We start from the raw sequence: 12,229 nt of genomic DNA, 5'->3' as shown, positions 1-12,229 counted from the left end.
AGCCAGTGCAGCCAATCCTTTCATTGTTTTTTCCTGGAACGGGAGCAAATAGAGTGGAAGTGGGAGGAGAATACGGGATCAGGAGATTTTATTTTTAATGGTGTGAGGTTCCAGATCATGTTTTTCTGTTCATGAAAAAAAGAAACTGCCCACTTCTGCTGCTGAAGGGAAAGGAAGGAATTATAGGAGCAAAGTCATGGAGTAGTCAGCCTGCAGTGAGGGGGGGTGGCACACAGGAGAGTTGACAGGGCGCCCGGGGAACAGATGGGGGGCGGCAGGACAGCTAGCCAGAGGACTTGGAAATTCCCTTTCGGTTCCTTCTTTTTTCTCAGTTGAGAGGAGTTTGCAGGGAGATGGGGGTTGGTAGAGTTTGGTAAAGGTCGGCAGAGAGAGGAAAAGATGTGAAATATTCTCCCAGTTAAGTAGGGAGCAGGGGTGTGTTGTAAGACTGTCAGACACTGAGAGGCTCGTTCTTGGTGGCTGTGAATGCAAAGTGCCATCCTAGAGCTGGTCGTTCTTTGTCTCTGGCCATGGCTGAAGGAGTGCAGGTGAGGAAAGGTGGGTTTAAAAGTGGTTAAGGTAAAATTAAGGGAAAGGTGGGTAGGCTATTAGGAAAAAGACATGGAGGAGCACCTGGGTGGCTCAGATGGTTAAGCCTCTGCCTTAGGCTCAGGTCATGATTCCAGGGTCCTGGGGTCGAGCTCCCCATTGGGCTCTTGGCTCAGCAGGGAGCCTGCTTCTTCTTCTCCCTCTGCTGCTCCCCCTGCTCATGTTCTCTCTCTCTCTCTCTGTATCTCTGTGTCTCAAATGAATAAATAAAAGACGTGGAAATTACTAAGAACCAGCATAAACCAATATTCCCCCTAATATATGCATATATAGAAGCAGAAAGATGCATCTGTATCTTCATTTGACCCAAATCCTCCCCCATTTGCACACACTGTCAACTGTGCCTTCTAAAATTCAGTTTCTCTGTGACCAGCAATATTTGTTATTTATTGTTTTGGAGGAAAGTTTTCTGTGGTCAACTACACAGAATTATAAGGGAATATTTCTTAACAGAATTTCTCACATGATCAACTATATATACATATATACTCTAGGCAGTTTGCCTAATACAGAGGATTTCTCACACCAATTTTCTCACCAGAGAAAACACTTTTTCCCTTACAGATCTCAGGGGATGCTAATGTTCTAAGACACACCCTTTAGAAGGTATTAATCTTTCCATTTCTCCCAGATCATATCAAATCATTGCTCTGGATCTTTCCTCTTCTTTTTCAAATAGTGGCACAGTTCACTGCATGTTTAACTCTTAGTTTCAGCTCAGGTTGTGATCTTGGGGTCATAGGATGGAGCCCCGTGTTGGACTCCATGTGAAGTCTGCTTAAAACTCTCTCTACCTCACCCTCTGCCCCTCCCCCCACCACTCTCTCTCTCTTTCTCAAATAAATCTTTTAAATGAAATAAAATAGCTACATTTCTTCCTCTTCGGTTTTCTGTCAATTTAGTTTCCCAAATTCTCTCAAAGTTTTGTCATTCCCATGATGATGACTGAACACTTTTTCCAGTAATTTAGAACTAATTTATATTTATTTTTTAAAAAACAAAGGATTATCTTTAATAGTTTCCTCCTGTCTTAGCTCAGCTGCTCTAATAAACCCTACACACGGGGTGAATGAACAACAAAAATTTATTTCTCACAGTTCTGGAGGCTGGAAGTCCAGGATTAAGTTTCCAGAAAATTCCTCATTTGTGGATGGCCACCTTATAGCTTCTTATAGCGGTGTCCTCAAGCAGTGGAGAGGGCTTTGGTCTCTCCTTGTAAGGACACTAATCCCTTAAGGGGGGTTTTACCTTCACGGCCACATCTAAACCTAATTACCTTCTAAAGGACATCAAATATGGTCACGTTGGGAATCAGGGCTTCAGCAAATGAACTCAGGGGAGACACAAACATTCGATTGGTAGCACCCACATTTCCTGAGCTTTATTTAACAAATGTACTCATCCTGCCCCTTCTAAATCTGAGTCAATATTCTTTAATGAATTTTTGAGCAAAAATTAGAATATCTATTTTATTCATCCATTCACTTACTCATTTCTCTGTTTATTCTCAAGCCTTTTTTTGGATAAAGTTGAATGAAATTTCTAAATCAGATTATTTTCTTTCTTACACAGCATGGATATGATAATATCCTTTTTTTTTAAGATTTTATTTTTTTATTTGACAGAGAGAGAGAGACAGAGAGAGAGGAGACAGAAGCAGGGGGAGTGGGAGAGGGAGAAGCAGGCTTCCGGCGGAGCAGGGAGCCGGATGCGGGGCTCAATCCCAGGACCCTGGGATCACGACCTGAGCCGAAGGCAGACGCTTAACGACTGAGCCACCCATATCCTTTTAGTTCAAAAGAAGTTATTTCCAAACAAGTTGGTCTAATTCTTTCCGAAAAGCAAACCCGCTGCTTATCTGTGTATGTCATTATTTATTGCATAATCATATTTTTGGGGTAACATGACTATCTCTAAGTGAACATCAAAGCTTCTGTAAGCAATTAAATGCATCTTAAAATTCCAGTTACCAAATGTGCATTTTATATTTTAGGCATTTTAGCTATCAACGTTTATTTATTTTATGTGGTCAAAAGAAAAAAAATCTTTACTCTTGGAAATTTTATGCATAACATATCTTCCCACAGTTTTATGAGATCATTAAAGAAGTTTAAATTAAAATGTAGATTTTTGTAGCAGGAATGCAAACAAAAAATGTTAAAATGGAGTACTCTCTACAGTAGGCAGCTGACTCTAAAGAACCAGCAATCCAGTCAGGAAACAGAAAACCTGGAGCCCACTCATGCTACCTGCCGGTAACTAACCAGGAATTTTAGAAAAGCCGAGGTATGTTGGTTCGGTTTGCTTTTGTCTTGATGCACTTTGTAAATTGATGAAGTGACAATACTGAACATCGTTGCCTTTTCTGGGCTTTAAAAATCTGATTCTGTAATTTTATCATGAACTTAAATCAGAATTCTAGAGATAGTCTAGTGAAGATGATATTATGATAGTACCCTGAGTTGATAAAGTACAAATTTCACAAAGAACTGTAGACAAACTGTTCCCTTACCTTATCCTAGTAGCCAGTTTTGTAATGATTACATGAGGAGATCAGGAGAGAGAGCACTAAGCCCATTTCCGGGCATACAGCAGTTATCCAATATTAATAACTGGTACTATTACTGTCATTAACGTAATTTTGGAACGATGCTTCTCAGCCCACAGAAAGCATGTTTTCTGCTGCTGGAGTCAGAGTCTCCAAGGACTCGTGTATACAACACATGTTTGAAGTCATGGAAAATGGATCAACATCCTTGAGAATTCTGGCTTTTTTCTCGGTTAATAGCAGCTTCTACTTTTACTTTCTAAATCACAAATGAATTTCTCATATATTATTTTCTAAATGAATTATCCTGGGATCACAGAACCTTGGATTTTTGATGGAAATTGTCTTTGAATATTTTGTAACAAGAATCTCCAGATAATGAGAGTTTAATAAAATACAGTTTGACTTCATTAAACCATCAGTCTTCTGGGGTAAATGGGTAAATTGTGATGCATATAGGATTCGTAAAAACAAATTTCTTATTTTTAGAGTTTTACCTAACTATGACTTAGTATAAATTTTGTGCTAAAAATAATATAACAGTTGTGAAATCATGCACTATTTGGGAGAAGTTATAAGAATGCAAAGTAAAGGTTTTTTTTTTTTTTTTTTTTTTGCAAAGTAAAGGTTTTAATGATCTAATTTTTGCTACTGTATTAGTCAGAATGGGTCAATCTATGTGAGGAAACAGGATTCCAAGTTCTTATTGGCTTGACAAAAGGGTTTTATTTCTCCCTCCATTTAGGTGATCCTCAAGGATAGCTGAGGGAGCCCCGGCCCTTGTGAAACTATTCATTCCGCCTATAGTTCCCAGGAGATAGGGAGCTGGAAGGTCTCAGAGGGCTTTTGTAGCCAAGCCTGGACTTAGCCATTGCAATTCCTACCACATCCCTGAGCTCAGCACTACGGAAGTCTGCAAAGTGTTATTGCCGTATGTGCCCAGAAACGGAAGAAGAAACTGGAATTCTGTAGACCTACAGGGCCCTCATTGCACAAATGTCCTGCTTTTGGAAAACATTGCATGAGAAAGCGTTGTTAAGAAATTATTGTTGTTATATTGCTGTATATTGTTATATTCTTAAGAAATTATATGGAGAAGAGAGATTTCATAACTTTGCTTTTTTCCTACTTACACACCTACGTTCATTAAGCTATATTTATCCTACAATAAACTTTATTTTTTACTTCAGCACATTTACATGTAGAGTGACATTAAATGTCTCTATGTTAGACCCCCAAAATACTTGGCCCACGTTCCCTGCTTCCTCTTTCCGCATTATAAAATCCCCCATGGATGTCATTTCCTACCTTTGGAATCATTTAGACAACGACATTTTAATGAGAGTTATACCATATTTTTTTTAATTGACTGCTGGAGAAATAAGAGATGTTTATAAAAACAATGTACAATAAAAACAATGTTTCCAAACTCCTAGAAAATACCGTAGGACAAAATCTAGATGAGCCTGGTTTGGCGATATCATTTAGATACAACACAAGAGCATGACCCATTCAAGAATGAAACGATAAGCTGGACTTCATTAAAATTAAAAAATTACTATTCTGCAAAGGACACAGTCAAGAGTATGAAAAGACAAGCCAAATACGGGGAGAAAATATTTGCAAAATGTATATCTGATAAGGGACTATTAGCCAAAATATACAAAGAACTCAATGGTAAGAAAACAAACAATCTGATTTAAAAATGGGATAGAGACCCCTCACCAAAGAAGATAAACAGATGGCAAATAAACATATGAAAAGATGTTCCACATTATATCTCATCAGGGAAATGTAAAATTAAAACAATTGATGGTAGAAGTCTAAAATGGTGAAGACGGTTTGATGGTTTCTTACAAAATTAAACATACTCTTATTACAGAGTCCAGCAATTGCATTCCTTGGTATATGCCTAAAGGAGTTGAAACTGAGGTCCACAGAAGTGCCTGCACAAGGATGTTCACAGCAACTTTATTCATAATTGCTAAAACTGGGAGGGAACCAAGCTGTCCTTCAGTGGGTGAATGGATAAATAAATTATGACACATCCAGACAATGGGATATTATTTAGTGTTAAAAAGAAATGAGCTATCAAGTCATGAAAAAACATGGAGGAAACATATTATAAGTAAAAGAAGCCAATCTGAAAAGCCTACATAGTGTATGGTTCCGGCTCTACAGCATGCTGGAAATGGAAAAACAAAACAAAACAAAAAACTGTAGTGACAATAAAAAGATGAGTGATTGTCGGGGGTTGAGGGGAGGTAGGGATGAATAGGCAGAGCACAGAGGATGTTTAGGGCTGGGAAATTACTATCGCTGTGTATGATCCTATAACGGTGGATACATACCATTATACACTTGCCCAGACCCCCTTAGAATGTACAACACCCAGAGGGAATCCTAAAGTGAAGTATGGACTTTGGGTGATTATGATGTGCCACTGTAGATTTATCAACTTTTATTTTTTTTTAAGACTTATCTATTTATTTAAAAAAAGAGAAAGGAAGAGAGAGAAGGGATTGGAGGCGGGGGGGGGAGGTACAGAGGGGGAGAGAGAGAGAATCTTAAGCAGACTCCCTGCTCAGGCTCGATCCCACGACCCTGAGAGCATGACCTGAGCCAAAATCAACAGTCCGATGCTTCACTGACTGAGCCACTCAGGTCCCCAGGTTTATCAATTTTTAAAATGTACCACTCGAGTCAAGGATGTTGATAATGGGGGCGAGCAGGGGGGATATGGGAAATCCTGTACCTTCTGCTCAATATTGTTGTGAACCTAAAACTGCTCTAAATAATAAAGATCATTATGTCTGAATGTAATCCCATGCTAATGTCAGCTGCAAGGCAGTTTGGGAGGGCGACTTCTCTTCTGGTTTGGAGAGTATCTCCCATAGTGGAGAAACACTTGGCTGCAAGGAACAGAATTTTGCTTTTATTAAATGACCTCTGAGGGCTGGCAATTGCCCATGGAGGAAGGCGCACACATTTCACAGCTCAGCAATGCAAAAACCTGTACCCTGCTTTTCCTGTGGTCACATTTGATGTCGCTTAAAAACAAGATTTTCCCATCCAAGTACGAACCAGGCCCAACAAGATTTTCCACCATACAATTTTATTTTACAGCTTCAGTGAAAGTAAGTGGAAACAAATTCAGATTTTCTTTTTCTTACATGTAAAATATGCCTTTATGTTATGCTACGTCGTATTTTTTAAAATATATATTATATGCTTTAGGAACATGCAAAAAAAATCTTGTTTCTCATCTGCTGACAATTTGCTTGTTCTCTTATACACTCTAAGCTCTAAGAGCTGTGCATTTCTGGCAGTGGCTTCTATGGTGATATTTTTGTTGTTTAATCTCATTTTACTGTCCTTGCTGGTCTTGCCATATATGCTGGGAAGCTCAAAGAGGCGTATTAACTACCTGAAATGATTTGTCCTCTTGCTGGTCTTGCCATATATGCTGGGAAGCTCAAAAAGGCGTATTAACTACCTGAAATGATTTGGATGCAACATTCTTTGATAACCTCTGGTGCTGTTTGCAGCAGTGTTGAGATTTCTTTAGAGATTTACCTCTGATCACTCTGTCACTTAGCCATGTCTCTATGGACAATGTTGCTGTGCCTCTCTATTGCAGGTTTTCTGTAAAATTTATATATATTTTGCACTTCTATACAACTACCGGAAATGGTAGTCAAAGTATTTTTAACATTAATCCTGAAAGAATGTGGAATTTAGAAAGGCCTCCTCAATCCTCAAAGACAAATTAAATTATAAGCAGTATATCTTATTGGCCAAGCATGTAGCATAAAATTACATTCCCTAAACATGCTGAATGACAAGGTTTCTCTTTGGTACTTATGCATGGCTGAACACAGATTAAGCCAAAGCCACTTCAATAACCAGGAGAAAAAGAAACTTTTCTTCCAAATAAATTTCATAACTAGACAGCGAAACAACATAAAATTGAGGGGATAATTAAAATGTATATGACTCAACCAAGAAAACAATCTCTTTTCAAATGCTGTGGCTCTTCCTGATCATCCTTCCTTACTGCATGGAAGCTCAGAGCTATAGATTACAAATCATTAGGTTAGTAGGTTTTATACCTTCTATGCCCAAACCAATTATTTTTCTTCAAAGCCAAACTGCTAAGTGACATTTCATTTGATTATGGACATAGAAATAAACAAAGACCACCCAAATGAGAACAAGCAGAGGCTATTTGTTCAGAGTTTACTATAGCAAAGGGATCAGCCACCATCAGGTTTGGTCAAGAATCAAAGGCAAGCAGGGCAGTGGGGAAGCTTCGTAGTGAAGAAAAAAATAAGGAAGGCTTCAGGTCTGTGCTGATTGGAGGTTGTTGGCCCTGGGAAGCTGGAGGCGGCTAAGTGGACATGTGTCAGGTTTGGGATCATAAGGGATCATATCATGTCTTACCCTGGTTAGTCCTCACTTGGAAGCTGAGCAGAAAATAAGGAAGCTGGCAGTCACTGACCAGGTCCTGAGCATTTGGGTTCAATTACTATAAAAGCTGTGGTTTGGCTTTCTGGACTAATTCCTGCTGATTGTGGGTTTGAGTTCTCTTGTCATATATGGACTGGCCAATGTCCACTTGTCTACCACTCTCCCATGGATGCCACACTTACCCAGCAAATATTAATTGTATGCCAAATATATGCAACACTTTCTGCCTCAAAATATTTGATCCTTTTTTATCCGAACTTTATGAAGAAGCTTAATAAACCAGAATGCACGGAAACATTGCTCGCAACTATTCTCAATCATATCAGTGTGTTAAATATGATCTACCCCTGTCAGTGATCTAGAAATAGTAAGTTGTCATGATCCTTTCTCCCCAAATTGGTCACAGGTAAATTTCCTCTCTGGTTTAGATGTTTTTGATAATGATGCTTGAAAAGTTCTTTAATCACTAAATGTATAAGAACAACAACAAAATGTATAGTATATATCTGGATCTTTAGCCATTCCAAGTATGCTGATTCTCTATTTTCCTCATCATTGGGCTGAAATGTATCTGAAAGACTCCCGTATTACTCAAGCTTTCTTCTCCCTCCAGAGAAATGCTTCTGCTGCAAATATTCTTATCCAGGGGAACCAGCTTACTAGAATTCTGTTATTCAGCCATTTTACGACCTATGAATGGCTTGCATATCTATAACTTTTCCTTCATTTTGTATTCATTAGCTAATCCATTGTTTCTAATTAGAATGAGTTAAAGAAATGCAAGATTAAAGAACAAAGGAAAAGTTGCTGAATCATCTGTTTATCAATAGCAATTATTGATGTATTGAAGTTAGCTTTAGAATTAGTTTATTAATGGGGAAGATGTTCAGAAGCTTGTTTTTGAGCTTTCAACTGATCTTCCCTGCACATCTTTTTTTTTTTTTTAAAGTCCTCATCCAAAGAAAAATAATGTGTTGCTTTAAATACCACTTTGAATTTCTTTGGCAATCTTTCCCCCGAAATGGGGATTGATGGATGGGAAAGAAAAAGAGAATCAAAGACACAATAGATGCATTAATTTAGCAAAGGTGATAAAATGTTCTTATAACTTATTATTCAAACTTGGTTGGTTAACCACAAAAGCTTAGAATGTCCATGAGCTTGAATTTCAGACTGACTGCCATCTGCAATTTCCTTGTTCTCATTACGGGCCCGCGTGGAGAGTAAGTTTTGCTACAGTCTATTAGCCTATGGCAGTCAACTGGAGAGAGGCTGTGACCAAGATAGAAACCTCCAGTTACTTTGAACGCTTTATAAAGATGATACAATAGTTGGATTACAATGAAGCTAAGTGGAATTACTCTTAAGGTCCTTGGTGAGTCAACAACTGAACGAAGTATAGCCACTCAGATTAATGACACTCCCCAATCCATGCAGGTCATAGCAAACTGAACTTCCATAAGGTTAGAGGACAAACTTGTCAGCCGAATAACTAATATGCCTGATGACAAATGAGCAAGAAATGAGCTAATCAGAGAATCAACAGAAGACTGCAGTGTATTTGTTATTCCTGGACTTCTGAAACTTTGTTTACAAGATAAATAATGGATTGATTTTCTAAAATTAAGTATCAAATATTTAAATTAAAATGGAAGGTAGTTTAGTCAAAAAATGTAATGTTTTCTATTCTTTACTGGACAATCAGTCTTGTTTTAAATTAGGAGTATCAGTTTCTTGGGCAAGGTCTTATATTTCCAAATGAAAAACATGCATCATTTTCTCAGTTGTTTCAACTACCTATTGATGTCTCGCTTCGAAATGCAGTAAGTGTGGGGTGCCTAAGTGGCTCAGTCCTTAAGCGTCTGGCTTCTGCTCGGGTCATGATCTCAGGGTCCTGGGATAGAGCCCCGCATCGAGCCCCGCATCGTGTCCCACATCGAGCCCCGCAACGAGCCTCACATCAGGCTCCCTGCTCGGCACGAAGCCTGCTTCTCCCTCTCCCACTCCCCCTGCTTATGGTCTCTCTCTCTCTGTCAAATAAATAAATAAACTAAAACTTAAAAAAAAAAAGAGATTTCTGAAACACAGTTAAGTATATATATCGTTACTCTCAAGTAGGAATAAAATTTTCGTCATTTTTTCCATTATTAAAACTTTAATGGGTTGCATGTTTTTTCTATTAAAATTATATATAGTAAACATTTTCTGTTTATATTATTATTATATATTCACATATATAAATATAACTCATATAGTTTTATCCAAGATAATAGTAATGGCTCAGATAATTCACAATACTAGGTATTTAAAATCCTTTTGCATTTGGTTCTGCAATCATGTTTCCATAGAAGTGAAGAATTCTGGTATATTTTAAACCAAATAAATTCACACTTTGCCCCATTTTTTTCTGATTACAAAAGAGAAGTTCCTACTCAAACTTTGATAAACTATTCTTTTTTTCTTTTTTTCCTGTCCCATTTCTAGCTTTTCCTTTTGTACAAAATCAATGAAACTGGGTACAGTTCAGTTAATGCGAGGGTTACTTTGTTTTTGTAATGGGAGGGTTATATAGACCTGTTCATATGCTAATGTCCTGATTTACTGTTTTGTCTCTAATAAGTTTTGATCAGTTATCCCTTTATTTCAATCTTTGCTTATCAATGTTACTCTAGGAAAAAAGTACAAGATAAGGGTGATTATCTTCATGAAAATCATTCCTTATCAGAGTATCTTTGAAGGCCACTTTTGTAAGATTCTTTTTTTTTTTAAGATTTTATTTATTTATTTGACAGAGACACAGCGAGAGAGGGAACACAAGCAGGGGGAGCGGGAGAGGGAGAAGCAGGCTTCCCGCGGAGCAGGGAGCCCCATGCGGGGCTCGATCCCAGGACCTTGGGATCATGACCTGAGCTGTAGGCAGACGCTTAACGACTGAGCCACCCAGGTGCCCCTCTTTTTTCTTTTTTTAAATATGCTCCCCAACGAACGTGGGGCTTGAACTCATGACCCTGAGATCACACGTTGAATGCTCTATTAACTGAGCCCGCCAGGTGCCCCCACTTCTATAGGATTCTATTTGTCAAAGCCATCCAGGGCCAGCACACAGACAGGAGTGGGCAACTCTCCCATCTTTTGAGGAGAAACGGCCTGTGTCTGCAGAAGGAAATAGATGGTGACAGCCGCATTTGGAGACCATAAGTAGCCTGAGAAAGCACAGATAGCCTGAGAAACAGTTTCTCACAAAACACCTGAGAAAGTATAGTTTTTATCCCTCAGGCATATTTGATAGTCTAAATTATCCTATAATTTCCTTCGGAGTCTAAAATAAACTTTCTTTCAAGACTCCGACTCACAGCAACGCACTAATTCCTCTCACACCTGACAGATCAACGCCTCTCCTTTGGGTTTCAGTAAGAAAAACCTATCCAAGAAATACATTTCCCGGGGCTATTAAAATATTACCCTGCTGCAAAATACAAAGCAAATACAGCATGCACCGATTATCTTGTCATCAGAATACCTCATTTTGCCTTTCTTTTAATTAGGACCTTATTTGTGAGATTCCTGAGCTATGAAATGCATTTAATTAATTTGGGGATATTAATGGGTTTTAAATATTTCTATACTTTAAGAAGAGGAAGAAAGTTCTTTATTCAGCATAATCCCCTCCACATTGTAAGTGATTTATAGTGATGTGTTGGCTAACCATGCCTATATATATATAATGAGGTATCCAAAATTAAAATGACAATACAAGTATTTGAAAAATTCAATTTTATACCAAATTAAATTTTAATTGGAATCTCTTATTTTTCAGGATTAAAAATTAACTTCTTACATGTGGTAAAATCATTCTAGAACAATTTCTACTAAAGGTAATTAAACAAAACAGTAGTCTAATATTAGTTGAAATGACTCTATTTGTCTATCAAACAGTAGTCTAATACTAGCTGAAATGACTTTATATGTCTATCTGTCTACCTATCTAACTAAATATATATATATATTTTTCCATGCTGATGTATCATGGGACCTTTACTGATAAGCCCTTGGTTGTTATTAAACCCAATTTTTCCTAATTTATGAACATTTCGACATTTCTGACCAGGACTCAATCACTAACTTTGCTCGCACATATCAGCTGACATCAGGCATAATCGTAACTTGAGAAAAACAAACACAAACACACACAGATATTAATCTGACCTTTTAGTAAGTAAACACTGATTCATGAACTCAGCTCAACTGAATATAAAAGTCCTAAATTTTTTTCATCTGAGTGCAAATACACATGGAGGTCTTATAAGGCATGAATGATATAGGATAGCATCGTTGAACAACTGGATACGTATTTTTAGTAATATATTTTAGCTCAAAAACTTCCTTTATGAAACTAAAAACACATATCAAAACTCAATACATGTGACCTTACAAAGTTGCTTACATTTTCAACAAAGTTTGTTCCCCCAACAGTAGGAATAAATATAGAGGCCAATATACTTTTCTTTGAAAAACTGAAAATCACTAAACAATGTGTTCTCTTCTGCAAAAGAACAAGAGTCTAGTGGCCAATGGAACTACTACATAGAACCTTACTTATCT

The sequence above is a fragment of the Eumetopias jubatus genome, unplaced genomic scaffold (genome assembly GCF_037043125.1).
Source record: "Eumetopias jubatus isolate StellerSeaLion01/CBP00866 unplaced genomic scaffold, mEumJub1_p1.0 scaffold_16, whole genome shotgun sequence".
Classification (NCBI taxonomy): Eukaryota; Metazoa; Chordata; class Mammalia; order Carnivora; family Otariidae; genus Eumetopias; species Eumetopias jubatus.
The sequence above is the reverse complement of the archived record's forward strand: the minus strand, read 5'-3'. Positions refer to the sequence as shown.